This window comes from Symphalangus syndactylus, chromosome 22 (assembly GCF_028878055.3).
Source record: "Symphalangus syndactylus isolate Jambi chromosome 22, NHGRI_mSymSyn1-v2.1_pri, whole genome shotgun sequence".
NCBI classification, from domain to species: Eukaryota; Metazoa; Chordata; class Mammalia; order Primates; family Hylobatidae; genus Symphalangus; species Symphalangus syndactylus.
The window spans coordinates 63,973,807-63,988,166 of record NC_072444.2 but is presented as its reverse complement, the minus strand read 5'-3'; the positions used below and the strand labels follow the sequence as shown (position 1 = coordinate 63,988,166).

Sequence of the window (14,360 nt, the reverse complement as noted above, 5' to 3'; positions counted from 1 at the left end):
ATAACTGTATAGATCCAGTGCCAGCAGGCATCACTTCAGGAACTCCAGGGCCCAGGCTGTCACAATGCCAGCCATCATGCTGGCTCTCTGTCCTGCCTGGGATGGGAAGAAACACAGAGGCTCCACCATCTGCTGTGGCCCAAAAGCTGAATGAATGGGATAACATGACAATTTCCAAAGGGAATTCTTCTGAGCTAATACATAGATAGATAGATAGATAGATAGATAGATAGATAGATAGATAGATAGATAGATAGGCACATAGGCACATAGATAGATAGACAGATATTCCAATTAATTGATTCAGCTTTCTTATTATTTTAGGGCAGTTATTCTTGACTGTCTCTCTTTTTTTTTTTTTTTTTGACTGTCTCTTAATTGATACATTCATTACTGGATTTTAATGCAGTTTTAAACTTGTGAAATTTATTCCAATGGTATCCATTTTGTTATTCTTTCCTCCTGCAAAGCACTATCTACCTTTCCTTTAGGATATAAGTGCACTCTAAATAAATGTTCTGTCCTGATTGCTATAGAATGCATTATATCAGTAATTTCTATGCCAACAAAGTCAAGTTGGTACTTTACTATAAATTATTCTCCCAGACAATGACTCATTTATGATTTAATTCAATAGATCTAAAATACAGTTAGGGCCTGTCTGGCTAGCTTCCTGCAAAATGCTGTAATCATCTAACTCCTTTTTTTCTCTTTCCTATTTTTATCTCTTTATTCATATTTCAAGGTGCAACAGTGATGTGCCTTCCCCTCACTCTATGTGCCATATATGATATACACATTAAAAGGTAGCAATCAACTGCAGGTGCATTGATTAAATTAGGCCCTCATGAAAAAGGGTTGAATAAATGTTACATTTATGTAAGTTTCTTCCACTAATCCTGCCTGCCACTCTTTCATAGGATGTTTAATTTGGTTTCAGCATGTGAAGCATTAGTTTTAACATATAAATTAAATATTTGGGAGAAAATAAAGTAATACATAATTATTTCTTGAATAATGGAATTTTTCACATGTATTTGGCATATGGTATAGACCATATGTTTGAATTTAAGAGTTATTTGGAGCATTAATATAGCAAGCAAAAATTAGAATATATTAATATTTAGTTTACTTTTGAAAAGATTTTAAAATTTCAAGTACAAATAAAATATAATTGATGAAAGTAAGTGAATTGGTCCTCTGCAGAAAAATTAAAAGATAAGTGTGTCAAAAATCTACATAAAATATATACTTACCATATGTCTTAGTAAGCTCAGGCTGCTATAACAAAATGCCAGACTGAGTGGCTTAAACACCAGACATTTATTTCTCACAGTGCTGGAAGATGGAAAGTCTAAGACCAAGGTGCTAGAAGATTCAGTTCTTGATGAGGGCCCTCTTTCTAGCTTGCAAATGGTCATCTTCTTGCTGTGTTCTCCTATGGAAGAGAGAGGAAGTTCTGATGTCTCCTAAACACGTTAATGCCATCATGGGAGTTCCACACTTATGATCTTATCTAAGCCTAATTACACCCCCCTGAAGCCCCACCTTCTAGTACCTTCACAGTGAAGGTTATGGCTTCAACCCATGATTGTTTCTGAGGGGACACAAACATTCAGTCCATAATACCATAACCCAGAAATCTAATGCCTACATGTTTACTCTCCCCAAAATGAAAACTTCTCTATATAAAGATCAGTATGTAGATGTTTATAGATAGAAGCCTTGTTCATAATCACAAAAAAAATGGAAACAAAATGTCTTAACTGGGGGATGAATGAACACGTTGTGGTACATCCATAAAATGAAACACTGCTCCGTAATGAAAACAGCAAACAGTTGATCCATGTCACAATGTGAGTGATGTGGTTGTTACACAAAAGCACTGTGCTAAGTGAAAGAAGGCAGGCACAGATAGCTACTACCATACGGTTCTGTTTATGTGATATTCCAGAACAGTCAAAACTATAGGGACAGAAATCAATCAGTGTTTTCCAGGGCCTGTACTTGTGGTTAGATGACTATATACATTTATTAAAATGCATGAAATTGTGCATCTATATAAAAATTGTACCTCAAAAAAACTAGCATTAAAAAATACCTAGATGACTAACACGATCACAGGATGCCCTTAGAAAATTCCTTTTAATAGACATCAACTATAACTCCAATAAAATTGTTATGTGCTAAAAAGGAAACAGAACATTAATTTGTGAGTGTTGGAATGACCTATATGGAATACTAGTTTCCACTTATGAAAAACGTCATTATTGTTACCTGGTTGTCTCAAAGCTCCAGAGCTATCTTAGTGAATATTAGGGGCTGCCTTGGGTAAAGGCAGAAAAGTTCTACCCGTACAACCATGTATTCAAGAACCTCAATCTCAGCCTGTTCCAAAGTCTTCCTCCATGGTTCACCATTGGGTATGAAACTTTAATCAATATCTCCCTTCTGGATTAAGTAACTAAAACAAGAAACTGAGATGGGAACTGTGTTTCTTCAAAAATGGAATTTGTCACAGGTATTTGGCATATTAAGGATTATGATTCATTAAGAAGCCACAGAAATTAGTGAGAACATCCAGGAGAAGCACATTAAAGGAGCATCTTAACACATGTTGACATTAGTTCTGATCTGCTCTTTTTACTAAAAGGCAATACAAGATACAAGACAGATGTTACAAAGATAGGAAATAAGAAAGTTGCTTCAAATGCTGACTTTGCTCTTTAGAGCTTTTCGTGTTAGCTCAGATTACTTAACTACTTTTGGTCTGAGTTTCCTCATCTATAAAGAGGAGAAGAATAATGTATTACCATTCAGGGTGGTTTTCAGTGGACACTCAAACCCACAGTATCATTCAGTACATATACAAACAATAATTCACATATAGTAAATGCTCAGTAAATGTAAGCTATTACTAATAATTATTATTATACCATTTCTTCCCATTTTAGGCCCTTTCAACTATGAATCAAATATATGTTAATGTTTGTTGTTTGCTGAGTAACAAACCACTCCATATTTAGTGGCCTAAATAAAAAATTATTAATTATTGTTAACAAGTTTATGGAGCAACTGAGCAATTCTGTGGATGTGTGGCAGGCTTTGCTGATGCAAGACAGGCTTGATAGAAACTTCCTTATTAGAAAAACTAATAGAGGTGCATTTTGGTTATGTTTTCATATTAGCACATCCTGAATATCAGCTAAAATCCAAATGCGTCTTCAAGACTTTTGATTTAAACTTTGACAATGCAAGACAGGCTTTTTCCTGAAACCTGGACTATTGACAGAATTATTTCTTAATTGATACTACCATCCTTACACCTTTAATATATACTGTGTACACAAGCAGAGAAGCTTTCTAGGGCACTGCATGCATTATTCCACCTCTCTGCTTAAAATTTTAATGGCTCCCTACTTCCTAAAAGAGAAATATTGAGCTCTTAGCCTTCCACTTAATGCTTTCCAAATTTAAACACTAAATATAGCATTGCCTAAGCCAGATAGGTTGATCCATCTCCAGACATGCCTTACTTAGCTTTTTTCTTTTGGTTTTACAGTTGACATAGTTCTTCTCTCTTCTGTATTATTCCTACCACATCTAGATGCCTACATACATAGTGGATTTCTCACTAAATCAAGGCAACCTCATGAATCACCTTCCAACAAGTGGGAATTCATCCTCCTTGTTTTTGTCTGTTGCTAGTTCTGAAAAGTGAGCTGCTCTCTTTCTACAACTGATTTCCACATTGTATCCTAGTTCTCATTAATCTTTCCAAAAGAAGAAAGAGCTTTATTACTACGGATTCCCAATAGTGAGGAACTGGACTCCTCATGCTCAGCCTTAGTGCATTACCTGAGGCCATTTTGCCAACTGTTTTCAGGCTCTCCTGCCATTGACTTCCAGACAGCTAGCTAGGATGATGGGTGCCCCTAACACAGCTGCATCCCACCTAACTGTTGGGTCATCCATTACTGCAGGTAGAAATCTCCAATGCCAGAACCTTCCCTGATTAATAACTCATTATTATAGCTTGCCATTCGGGTGGAAACAGAACTATGCTGTGTTCTCCTTTCAGACTAATGTCTTGGATGAAAGAGAGGTTTCTTGAAAATACTGTAAGCGAGACATGATGTCTAGGAGCTCAGACTTGAATAGTTCTCCCTGGGAAGATGCAGGGAACTTGGATAGAGCAAGCATGATATTAAACTGTGTGTGTGTGTCTGTGTGTGTGTGTGTGTGTGTGCATCAATACTGGATTCTAGAAGCAAAACTGTAGAAGGAAGCAGTACGAAGATAACCAGAGCTAAAATTTGTTGAGGGCTTACTCAGTAAGTGTCTCAGAACAGACACTTGCAAGCTCTTTATCACGTTAGTTTGCTTAATAACAACAAACATTTTAAGAGGTAGGTTCCATTATTATGCACATTCTATAGATGAGAAAGAGGATAAATAAGTTGCCTGAAGGACTTATGGCTAGTAAGTGGCGGAGTTAGTAGTTATCCCTCAGTATCCATGGGGGAATGCTGCTAGGACTCCCTATGGACACCAAAATCTACAGATGCTTAAGTCTCTGATATAAAATGGATTTGTATGTAACCTACGCACATCCTCCTGTATACTTTAAATCATCTCTGGTTTACTTGCAATACCTAATATAGCATAAAGGCTATGCATATATTTGTAGTACCGTATTGTTTACATAATAATGACAAGAAAAACTCTATACATGTTCAGTACCAAAACAACCATCCTTTTATTTTTCTGACTATCTTTGTTCTATGGTTGTGGATCCATGCATGTGATGCCACAAATGTGGAACCTATGGATGCAGAAAGCTGATTGTATCTCAGACAAAGGTAGTTTAATTCCAGAAATTAATTCGGACCAATTTAGATTGCTATGTTACTGATACAAGAGCTTTACATAAGATATCTCACTTAATTCAACAACTCTGCAATGCAGAATTTACGATTTTCTCATTTTTAGTGGGGGAAAAAAACAGTACTCAAAACAGCAAAGTTAAGTTTTCACATCGGTGTATAAGCAGCAAAACAAAACTTTGAACTCCAGGCTGTCCAAATCTTGTGCTCTTTCTGCCAAACCATGCTGCTTTTTACTTTGAGCAAGAAAGTATCAGTGTTTTCTGTATGCAAATCAAGCTTCTCCGTACTGCAAAGCAGTTGAATTGCTTGAGGGGAAAAAGGTAAACAGAAAGTATGCCCCTCTGATTGGGGTAAAAAACTTGGAGGAGGAAGTTCTGTTCTCCACAAAAAGATTAGTAATCAGTTTCTACTGCCTTGGGGTGAGAAACAAAGGTAATGATAACCTATCCATGAAGGCTTTCCTTCTCACAAATGCAAATGGTTTTAGTAGTATTCATGAATAATGAGGGTAGGAGGTATGTGTTGCTAAGAGAGAAGAATGGAGAAAAAGACACACACACAAAGAGAAAAGGAGAAAAGAAAAATAAAAAGAGAAGGTTCTGAGGCATTTGGATACTATACTAACTCTCCTTAATTATCCTTAGATGCAGGGTTAATTTCAGAGCTCTCGGTGATAATTTGGTAAAGGTCAAATTACCTGGGCTACAGAAAGAGCTGGGATATATGGGTCATATGAAAGGAATATAATTGAAACTTATTGAGCATCTATTCTGTTTTGTATTATTAGACATCCTAAAAGGTAGGAGTTTTATGCTCATTTACAGATGAAAAAACTAAGGTTCAAAAATATTAAAATATTTTCCCAAGCCTGACTGCCAGAAAGCAGCAGAGGCAGGATTTAACACCACGTCTATCTTTCTCCAAAGTTCATACTCTTTCCTCTAAAAATATTTTGTTAGGTCCTTATATAGGTATCCTTTTAGTAGACCAAGCTATTGAATCAGCTCATGCTAAATACTGAAGCAATCTATTTGCTGACTCTGCCTCTAATATTCTTTTATGCTTCAATCCAACCATTATATTTTTCGAAATTTAAATGCTGGCAGTTTTTCTAAATGATAAAATCCAAAATTTCCAATCTGGTCCCACTGCATTCGTCTACTTGTGTCTGCTGTTTCTTACTACCACCAACCAACTATCCCGGCTGATCCCTGAACTATCTGTTGAGTACATACCACACATTCTTTCCTCTTAACATTTGTTCTTGCAATACCCACAGTCTGAGTTGTTTTCTTTCCTCACTTTCACATCCAGATGATTATTCCCTTGGCACTTACTGCCTGCACCTTTCTCAGCGCTTACCTTGTTTGCTACTTCTTACATATAGTTATGTTTTGTTCTGCCATCTGACTACCTGTTCATACAGACAGTAACTCTACTTTCCATTTTAAGTGAATTTAACAAACAGCTTTTGAGAATGAATTATGAGGCCTGCCATATGCTGGATGTTTTAGACAAAGAGATACAAAGATATGGTTTCTGCCTACAAGATTTACCCATATGTGTGTTTCCACATAGTACTCAAGGCAAACTTTCCACACAGCAAGTGCTCAGTAAGCACACATGTTAAGGCATAGCTGAAATGATATGGAGAATGGCCTTCCATTCTGAATCGTCTCCACGTTGCCTCAAGTTTTCGTGTTTAAACTGCCTGGATTCTATATGCCCTCAATGCTGCCCAGCTAATTGCAGCTTCGGATCATTAGTTCCTCTGTGTAGTGCTCCATTTTGTGGCACAGGTTTTCATAAAGTTTAATGGGTTAACATTATTAAATTTCTCCATGGTATGTTTCTGCTCAGATGGTTTGAATAGCAGATTACTTTCTAAATGTAAGTTTGACTCCAGTGAGCTCCTCTCCTCCCTTTTCCATCCTTCTTTGCTTTTCTCTTATTTGTATTACTAATAAGAGGTATTTCCTAAAGAGAGCCATCAACACAAAAAAATAATATGACTAATAACAAAAGGCAGGTTGGTTCTGAGAACTATCAGTTCGTGACATTCACGAGAGTTATTTATGACTATAGTGGCCTCTGGGGCCCAGATATTCAAGTCTCATTTGCTTTCTTTGCTTGAAATTGTGAAAAGTCAGTTTAATAGCTTTGTTATTTTCTGACCATGTTCTTTCACTTCAACTACCGAACACATGTTTAATTCCAGAACTCCTCTGCCATCTGACTACCTCCTCATACAGACAGAAACTCTACAGTTAGATGCCACCACCACCACCACCAAAAGTTTCCGAAAAAGACCTTTTCCCTTGTTTCACATTTCAGGAAAATAATATTTCTTTGGGAAGACATTTTTGAGAGTCATGTCAAAGAATTTCAGCTTGATAAATACACATGTTAATGCATAATACCACCACCTAACTTCTATAGTTTCAGTAAATTGGGACTTTTTGGGGGGGAAAAATATGTGTAGGTTTGTGTATACATATATGTATGTACATGCACATATATGTATGAGTATATATGTGCATGTATATACTTATACTTCACATGCATGTGTGTACATGTATATATACATGCACATATGTGTAGACAAGCACACCATAAATATATTTAAATGGAGGGTGTGGTATTCATGGTATATAGGTTGTGGAATATTCTCAAATTGTGTAGGAAGTAAAGCATACTCGGTTATATTAGTTTATCCATTTTTTAAATATCCACTAAAATGCACATTGTGTTTTGAATATCAAGGTTGCAAAAGAAATGGAAAATAGCAGTGAGAAAACTTACGTGATAACTTTGGAAAGAGCCCTAACATGAGAAAATAAAGTTACAAGATTGCCTAAGTCTCAGTACCTCCCGAGATGGATAAAGAAGATACCCTTTAGTCACAAGCAAACAACTAATTAGAAAGTACTCTCTCCGATGTTAAGTCTGAACCTGTAGATGACAAAAGCTAGTGCTAAAATATCAACTGGCATACAATTAATATTCATATTGTGAAAAATTAGCACATTTATCATTCATCTTCTTGCTTATTATAAAATCCTCTAAGATAATGCTAATATGTACAGATTAACTAACTCCAATTTCCATAATTTTTTCATTTCTGAATACATTAAAATTCCATTTTTTTTATTTTCTCAGCTTAAATTCTTTAGATAACCCAGAGAAATTCATGCTTGTTCTATTGTATAAAATTGTGGGTTTCTTTCAGACTACTTATTTCATTATTAGACACATGGTCCAAATTTTCTCATTATGATAACTATATATGTTTACATAACTATATATGTTTATATCTTGTGCATGTTCATAGTTATTTTTTACTTACTTTAAACTTTACTTGAGGGTAAATTTTAAATTTTAAGTGAGGGCAAATTAGCCTGTGTCCAAGCCTTTAACAAATGACACTTTGAAAATACTTCTTAAATGTTGCTTCTGCTCTGTGAACTCTGGTATAACAGTCATCCACCTGTCTCAATCACTGCTAAGAAGAGGAGAAATATTTTGGCAATATGTTATTCAGGGAACTCAACTCATGAGAACTAATTAAAATAATAACCTGATACACATGTTCCTCTTAGATTACTGTCTTATGAACTGGTTGTTCACAACTTTCCAATGCCAAATCAAGGTTGTCAGAGCACAACTGCTATTAAAATGAGAAACTGGCTAATTCACACTCAGAAAACTGTTGACTTACAAACATAAATGTCAAGAATCAAGGGTAGTGATTCATTAAAACGTAGAGTAACGTTATCTCCTCAAATATTAAAAAGAATATTTTAAGGCCATATAATAAGAATAAAAATAAAAATAATATGGTAAAGAACAAGAACAAGAAAAGGAAGAAGACCATATTACAAATGCACAAAAATGATACTCAAAATCAATATATCTTCATGTGCCTTTGAAAGTGCTCACAACACTACATAAGAAATGAGCTTTAGAAAGGCAAAAGGACTTTCTGGATGACACACAGTAAGCATTTTCTGTCTCACAGAATAATACATTTTCTGGGTTGAATTCTTGCAGCTGGCTTTCAATAGTCAGTTTTTCAACAACACACATTAATATACAATCTGTATAAAAGACAATATATCAGAATTTACAGAGGAAAAAAGAGCTCTGATTTGTCTTTGATGAAACTTCAAAAGCAACACATACAATGCACAATCACACACAGAGATATGCACATCAAATACTAAATGAATAAAAGCAAACTAAATAATAGTAATTCAGTGCCTAAGGAGGCCAGTTAAAACATATTTTTTTCATGTATGAAGAATTTTTGCTTTAATTTTTTTTTTTAAGTTCAGGGGTACATGTGCAGTTTTGCTATTTAGGTAAACTTGTGTCATGAGGGTTTGTTGTACAGATGATTACATCACCCAGGTATTAAGCCTGGTACCTACTAGTTACTTTTCCTGACCTTTTCCTCCTCCCACCACCCACCATCTGATAGGCCCCAGCGTGTGTTGTTCTCCTCTATGTGTCCATGGGTTCTCATCATTTAGTTCCCGCTTATAAGTGAAATCATGCAGGTTTTGGTTTTCTGTTCGTGCATTAGTTTGCTAAGGATAATGGCCACCAGCTACAACCATGTCCATGCAAAGAAAATGCAATCATTCTTTTTTATGGCTGCATAGTGTTCCACGGTGTATACATACCACATTTTCTTTATCCAGTCTACCATCGATGGGCATTTAGGTTGATTCCATTTCTTTGCTATTGTGAATAGGGCTGAAATGAACATATGTTTGCATATGGCCTTTATAACAGAACAATTTATATTCCTTTGGGCATACACCCTATAATGGGATTTTTGGCTTGAATGGTATTTCTATCTTTAGTTCTTTGAGAAATCACCACACTGTCTTTCACAATGGCTGAACTAATTTACATTCCAACCAATAGTGTATAAGCACTCCTTTTTCTCCACAACCTTGCCAGCATCCATTACTTTTTGACTTTTGACTAATAGCCATTCTGATTGGTGTGAGATGATATCTCGTAGTTTTTATTTGCATTTCTGTAATGATCAGTGATGTTGAACTTTTTTTTCATTTGATTGTTCTTTAAATAACATTTACAGTTTCCTAATATAATACCAAAAACATCTAGGATTTTCAAAAATTATTCATCATACCAAAAACTCAGAAAAATCTCAACTTGAATGAGAAAATACAATCAACAAATGCCAATAATGAGAATACACTAATATTGGAATTATCTGGCAAGAATTTTAAAGCCACATTATCAAAGTCATAAATAAGCAATTATAAATATGCTTGAAATACATTTTAAAATAGAAGATTTTAGCAAAGAAACCAAAAATACTAAACAAATAAACAAACAAAAAAAATGGAAATGTAAGAATTGAAAAAGGCAATAAATGTAATAGAAAACCCCAGTGGCTGAGAACCAACAATAGAATGGAGAGGACAGAAGAAAGAATCATTGGATTAGAAACAGAACAAGAGAGATTACCTAATGTCACTCACAAAGAGAAGATAGACATTTAAAAAGAGCAGAAATTCAAGGGCCTGTGAAACTATAACAAAAGGTCTAACATTTTTGTCATTCGACTCACTGGAAGAGAAAAGACAGAACATGGGACTGATAAATTACTTTTTTAAAAAAGCCTGAAAAAATTCCAGTTTGCTTAAAAAATGACATAAACCAAGAAGATTCAAGAAGCTGAGAGAATTCCATACATGATAACTCAAAGAAATTTATTCCAAGACAGGTCATAATTAAACTTCTGAACTAAAAGCAAACAGAAAATCTTGAAAGTGATGAGAAAGGAAAAAATGACAATTTAACTGTAGGAGAAAAACAATTTAAATGACAAAGGATTCTCATCATTACAATGGAGGCCAGAAGAAAATGGCACATTTTTCAAGTGCTAAAAGAAAATAAATGTCAAACAGTAGTTCAAATCTGGCAAAATTCAATATCAGAAATGAAGGAGAAATAAAGACGTTCTCAGATGAAGAAAAACTAGGAGAATTTGTAACTTCTAAAAGAATAACAAAAATTAAGTTTGAAACAAAAAGGAAATGATAAAAAAAAACTTGGAATATCAGAAAAGTAGAAAGAACAATGAAAAGAACAAAGACATAGTTAAATAAATAGGCTTTTCTTTTCTCGAGTTTTCTAAAACATGTTTGAGAATTGAAGCAGAAAATACATTGCCAGATGTGGCTCTCAATGTGCATAGAGGAAATATGTAAGTATATAATACTTGAGGGAAGATAAAGGAGTTTAGATAAAGGGAGGTGAGATTATTATACTTAAACTGATGAAGTATCAACACCAGTAGATTTTAATAAAGTGTGTATATATGTGATGATTAATTTTGTATGTGAACTTGACTGGGCTAATGTTCAGATATCTACTAAATTTAAATAGCATTTCAATCTGTAGATTGAGTGAAGAAGATCCACCCTGACCAATGTTGTTGGATATCATCCAATCTGCTGGCCCAAGTCAAACAAAAAGATGGATGAAGGGTGAATTCTCTCCCAATCTCTCTCTCTCTCTCTCTCTCTCTCTCTCTCTCCCCACCCCACCCCCCAACCCCTAGCAGGGACATCCATCTTCACCTTTTCTTAAACCTTGGAGCTCCTGGTTCTCCAGCCTATTTATTCTGGGACATACACCAGTGAAATCCCATTCTCAGGCCTTTGACCTTGGAAGTTGTATCATTGACTTCCCTAGTTTTCAGGCCTTTGAACTCAAACTGAATTACATGACTGGCTTTCCTGTTTCTACATCTTGTAGAGGAGGTAATGTGAGACTTCTCTGTCTCCATAATCGCAGAAGCCAATTTCTACAATAAATCTTCTCATATATCTATATATATCCTATTGGATCTGTTTCTCTAGAGAACCTTAACAAAACAATATATAATGTAATAACTAGTGCAAACACTGAACCATATATTAAGAGATACACTCAAAAACATTATAGATAAATCAAAACGGATTTTTTAAAATGTTCAAATAACCTACAGAAAGGATTGAAATAAAAAACAAAGGGAACAAACAGAGAACAGAAATGAAATGACAGAAATATATCCTAATATATCAGTAATTACATTAAATGTAAATGGTATAAATATCTCAATTAAAAATCAGAGATTGGCAGAGTAGATTTTAAAAGCGACAACAACAACAACCGTATGCAGGGGCAAGAGTAGAAAAAAAAAGCCAATATGTACAGGAAAGATTCTCTTTGATTACATTTACGTATCGTTCTTGAAATAACAAAATTATAGAGATAGAGAGCAATGTAGCAATTGCTGGTGTTAGTAGGGACAATGTGGGAACGGGAGGGTGGGTGTCACAATAAAGGGGTAAAATAAGAAATTTTTTTTAGTAATAGGATAATTCTGTATCTTGATTGCGGTGGTGGTTTCATGAATCTACACAGATAATAAAATGGCATAGTGCTATTATATTCACATATTGTACCAATGTAAATTTAATGGTTTAAATATTGTGCTATAGTTATATAATGTGTGATCATTGAGGAAATCTGGGTAAATGTTACATAGGACCTTTCTATACTATCTTTGCAAATCTCTGTGTATGTATGATTATTTCAAAATAAATGATTTTCAAAAGAAAAAATAATAAAAATTTAAAAAGGAAAACACATCAATATTTTTATTTCAGAGAACCTGGGGAAAGAATTGAAGTTCAGTAGTGTTAGGAAAAGCAATGAAATTTGAAGATGATTAGTGAGAACAATTATTGGTTTGAAAAAGCTAAGTTATAATTGTGGAGGAAAATAATGATAATGAAAAAGCATTTAATTTAAAATATCTGTGAAGAGGTGTGTGTGTGTGTGTGTGTGTGTGTTTATCAGTCTATGAGGAAAAAGGAAAATAGAAACTATGTAGTAACTAATTCATAAAGAAAGATAAAAATTAACTTGTTCTTTTGAAGTTACATTTTAATATAAGGGAGTATATTGAAATTTATCGACTGAATGACCTGTTCACCTCCTGAGAATAAACATTTTCTTCTTGAAGGGTTTTATAACATTTTATGATCCATATCAAAGAGCTCAGAAAAATTAAACAAAGTTTTTTTTTTTACTATTTCTTAGGTTATCCCTTGTGATAACTAAATCTTTAATACAGCCTACTTCTAAGCAATGGATTTTGAATTTTATTTTCCATGTATCTTCACTTTGTTTTGGCCACTAAGTATCCTTATATACTGAACTCACTTTGTTAGTGGTGAAAAATAGTGCAGCTACAGAAAAAGGGCAAGGGTCATGGTAATTTTCAGCTTGCATAAAGATCTATTAAAACAAGTGAACTGAATTAAGAAAATAACTGTAGCATTTTTTCAAAATATATCAAAGCTTAATTTGAATTCATAAACAGAATATATTCATTGCAAATCTATTGAGATAATTTTCAAAGAACCACTTTTGGAGTAAATAAAATCTTTTTTCAAAAGAAAATATTCCTCATTTATTTTTTTCCTCATTGTTATAAAAAATAAGTACCCATTTGAGTACAGCTCTGGCTACATAAGGTAAAGAAAACTATTAAAATATAGTGTGTATCATACAGAAATTAAGTATATTCAATACATCTAGGCTAAACTCAGTTTAAAAAGGACAGACAGGCAACTAAGTGAAGTTGATGGGTTATATATGTCACTTAATTTATTGATAGAAAATATGAGCTTAAAGATAGATGAGGGAGTAGATAATAGGAATATCTATTAGAATTCTACATAATGAAACCATCGCTATTTTGAAGAATAATATGACTGCTTGAACACTCAGTTAACAATTGCAGAACTGTTTGTCCACATTTCTGGTTTTATACCGAATAACAGTTTCACAATGATACATGGGTATTCTGTGTATATCTCACACCTAAAATTTACCACTTTTGAATTTCACTAAGCATTTTTCTATTATTAAGAATTTTTAAGCATTTTTCAAAATACTTCCCTACAACAATGGAGAGCTCCTTTCTAGTACACAGAATATACCCACACTTTCTATTCTCTGGCAATGAGACAATTTTTCTTAGCCTTAACCCTTACTACCAACTCAGCAATGGTCATTCAAATACATTCATTAGCTAAGTGATTAATGGCTCTTCCATATCAAATGAAAATTGTAAATTGTCATATGTTGGAACAGATAAAAGCATTTCATTATGTTTGGATCAGAATTATCTAACAACACTTTTTATTAAAAAGCAGAGGGAAAAATATATCATATTTCTGATGTTTTCAGACTAACAAGATAAACCATGCAGTATAGACCGTATGTATGGTAATGAATTAAGTAACAAAAGTCTTGTTTTTTCATTTACTGCTAAAGTAACTAAATTCAACTTCCTTTAAGTATTTTTTCACTTAAATAATAATTCACTATTATAAAAACATGTTGTACAATTTTTTGGTTAATTTTTCTGGA

General features: G+C 34.0%; 1 long non-coding RNA gene across 1 annotated transcript in view; it reads right to left on the bottom strand.

The window, feature by feature from the left end:
• Nucleotides 1-1,391: 1,391 nt before the first annotated feature.
• LOC134735604 (uncharacterized) overlaps nucleotides 1,392-14,360 on the bottom strand; it is a 249,597-nt gene continuing 236,628 nt past the window's right edge. Inside the window, exon 4 of the long non-coding RNA XR_010118858.1 lies at nucleotides 1,392-1,438. This is a non-coding gene — a long non-coding RNA (uncharacterized lncRNA). The remainder of the gene's footprint in view (nucleotides 1,439-14,360) is intronic.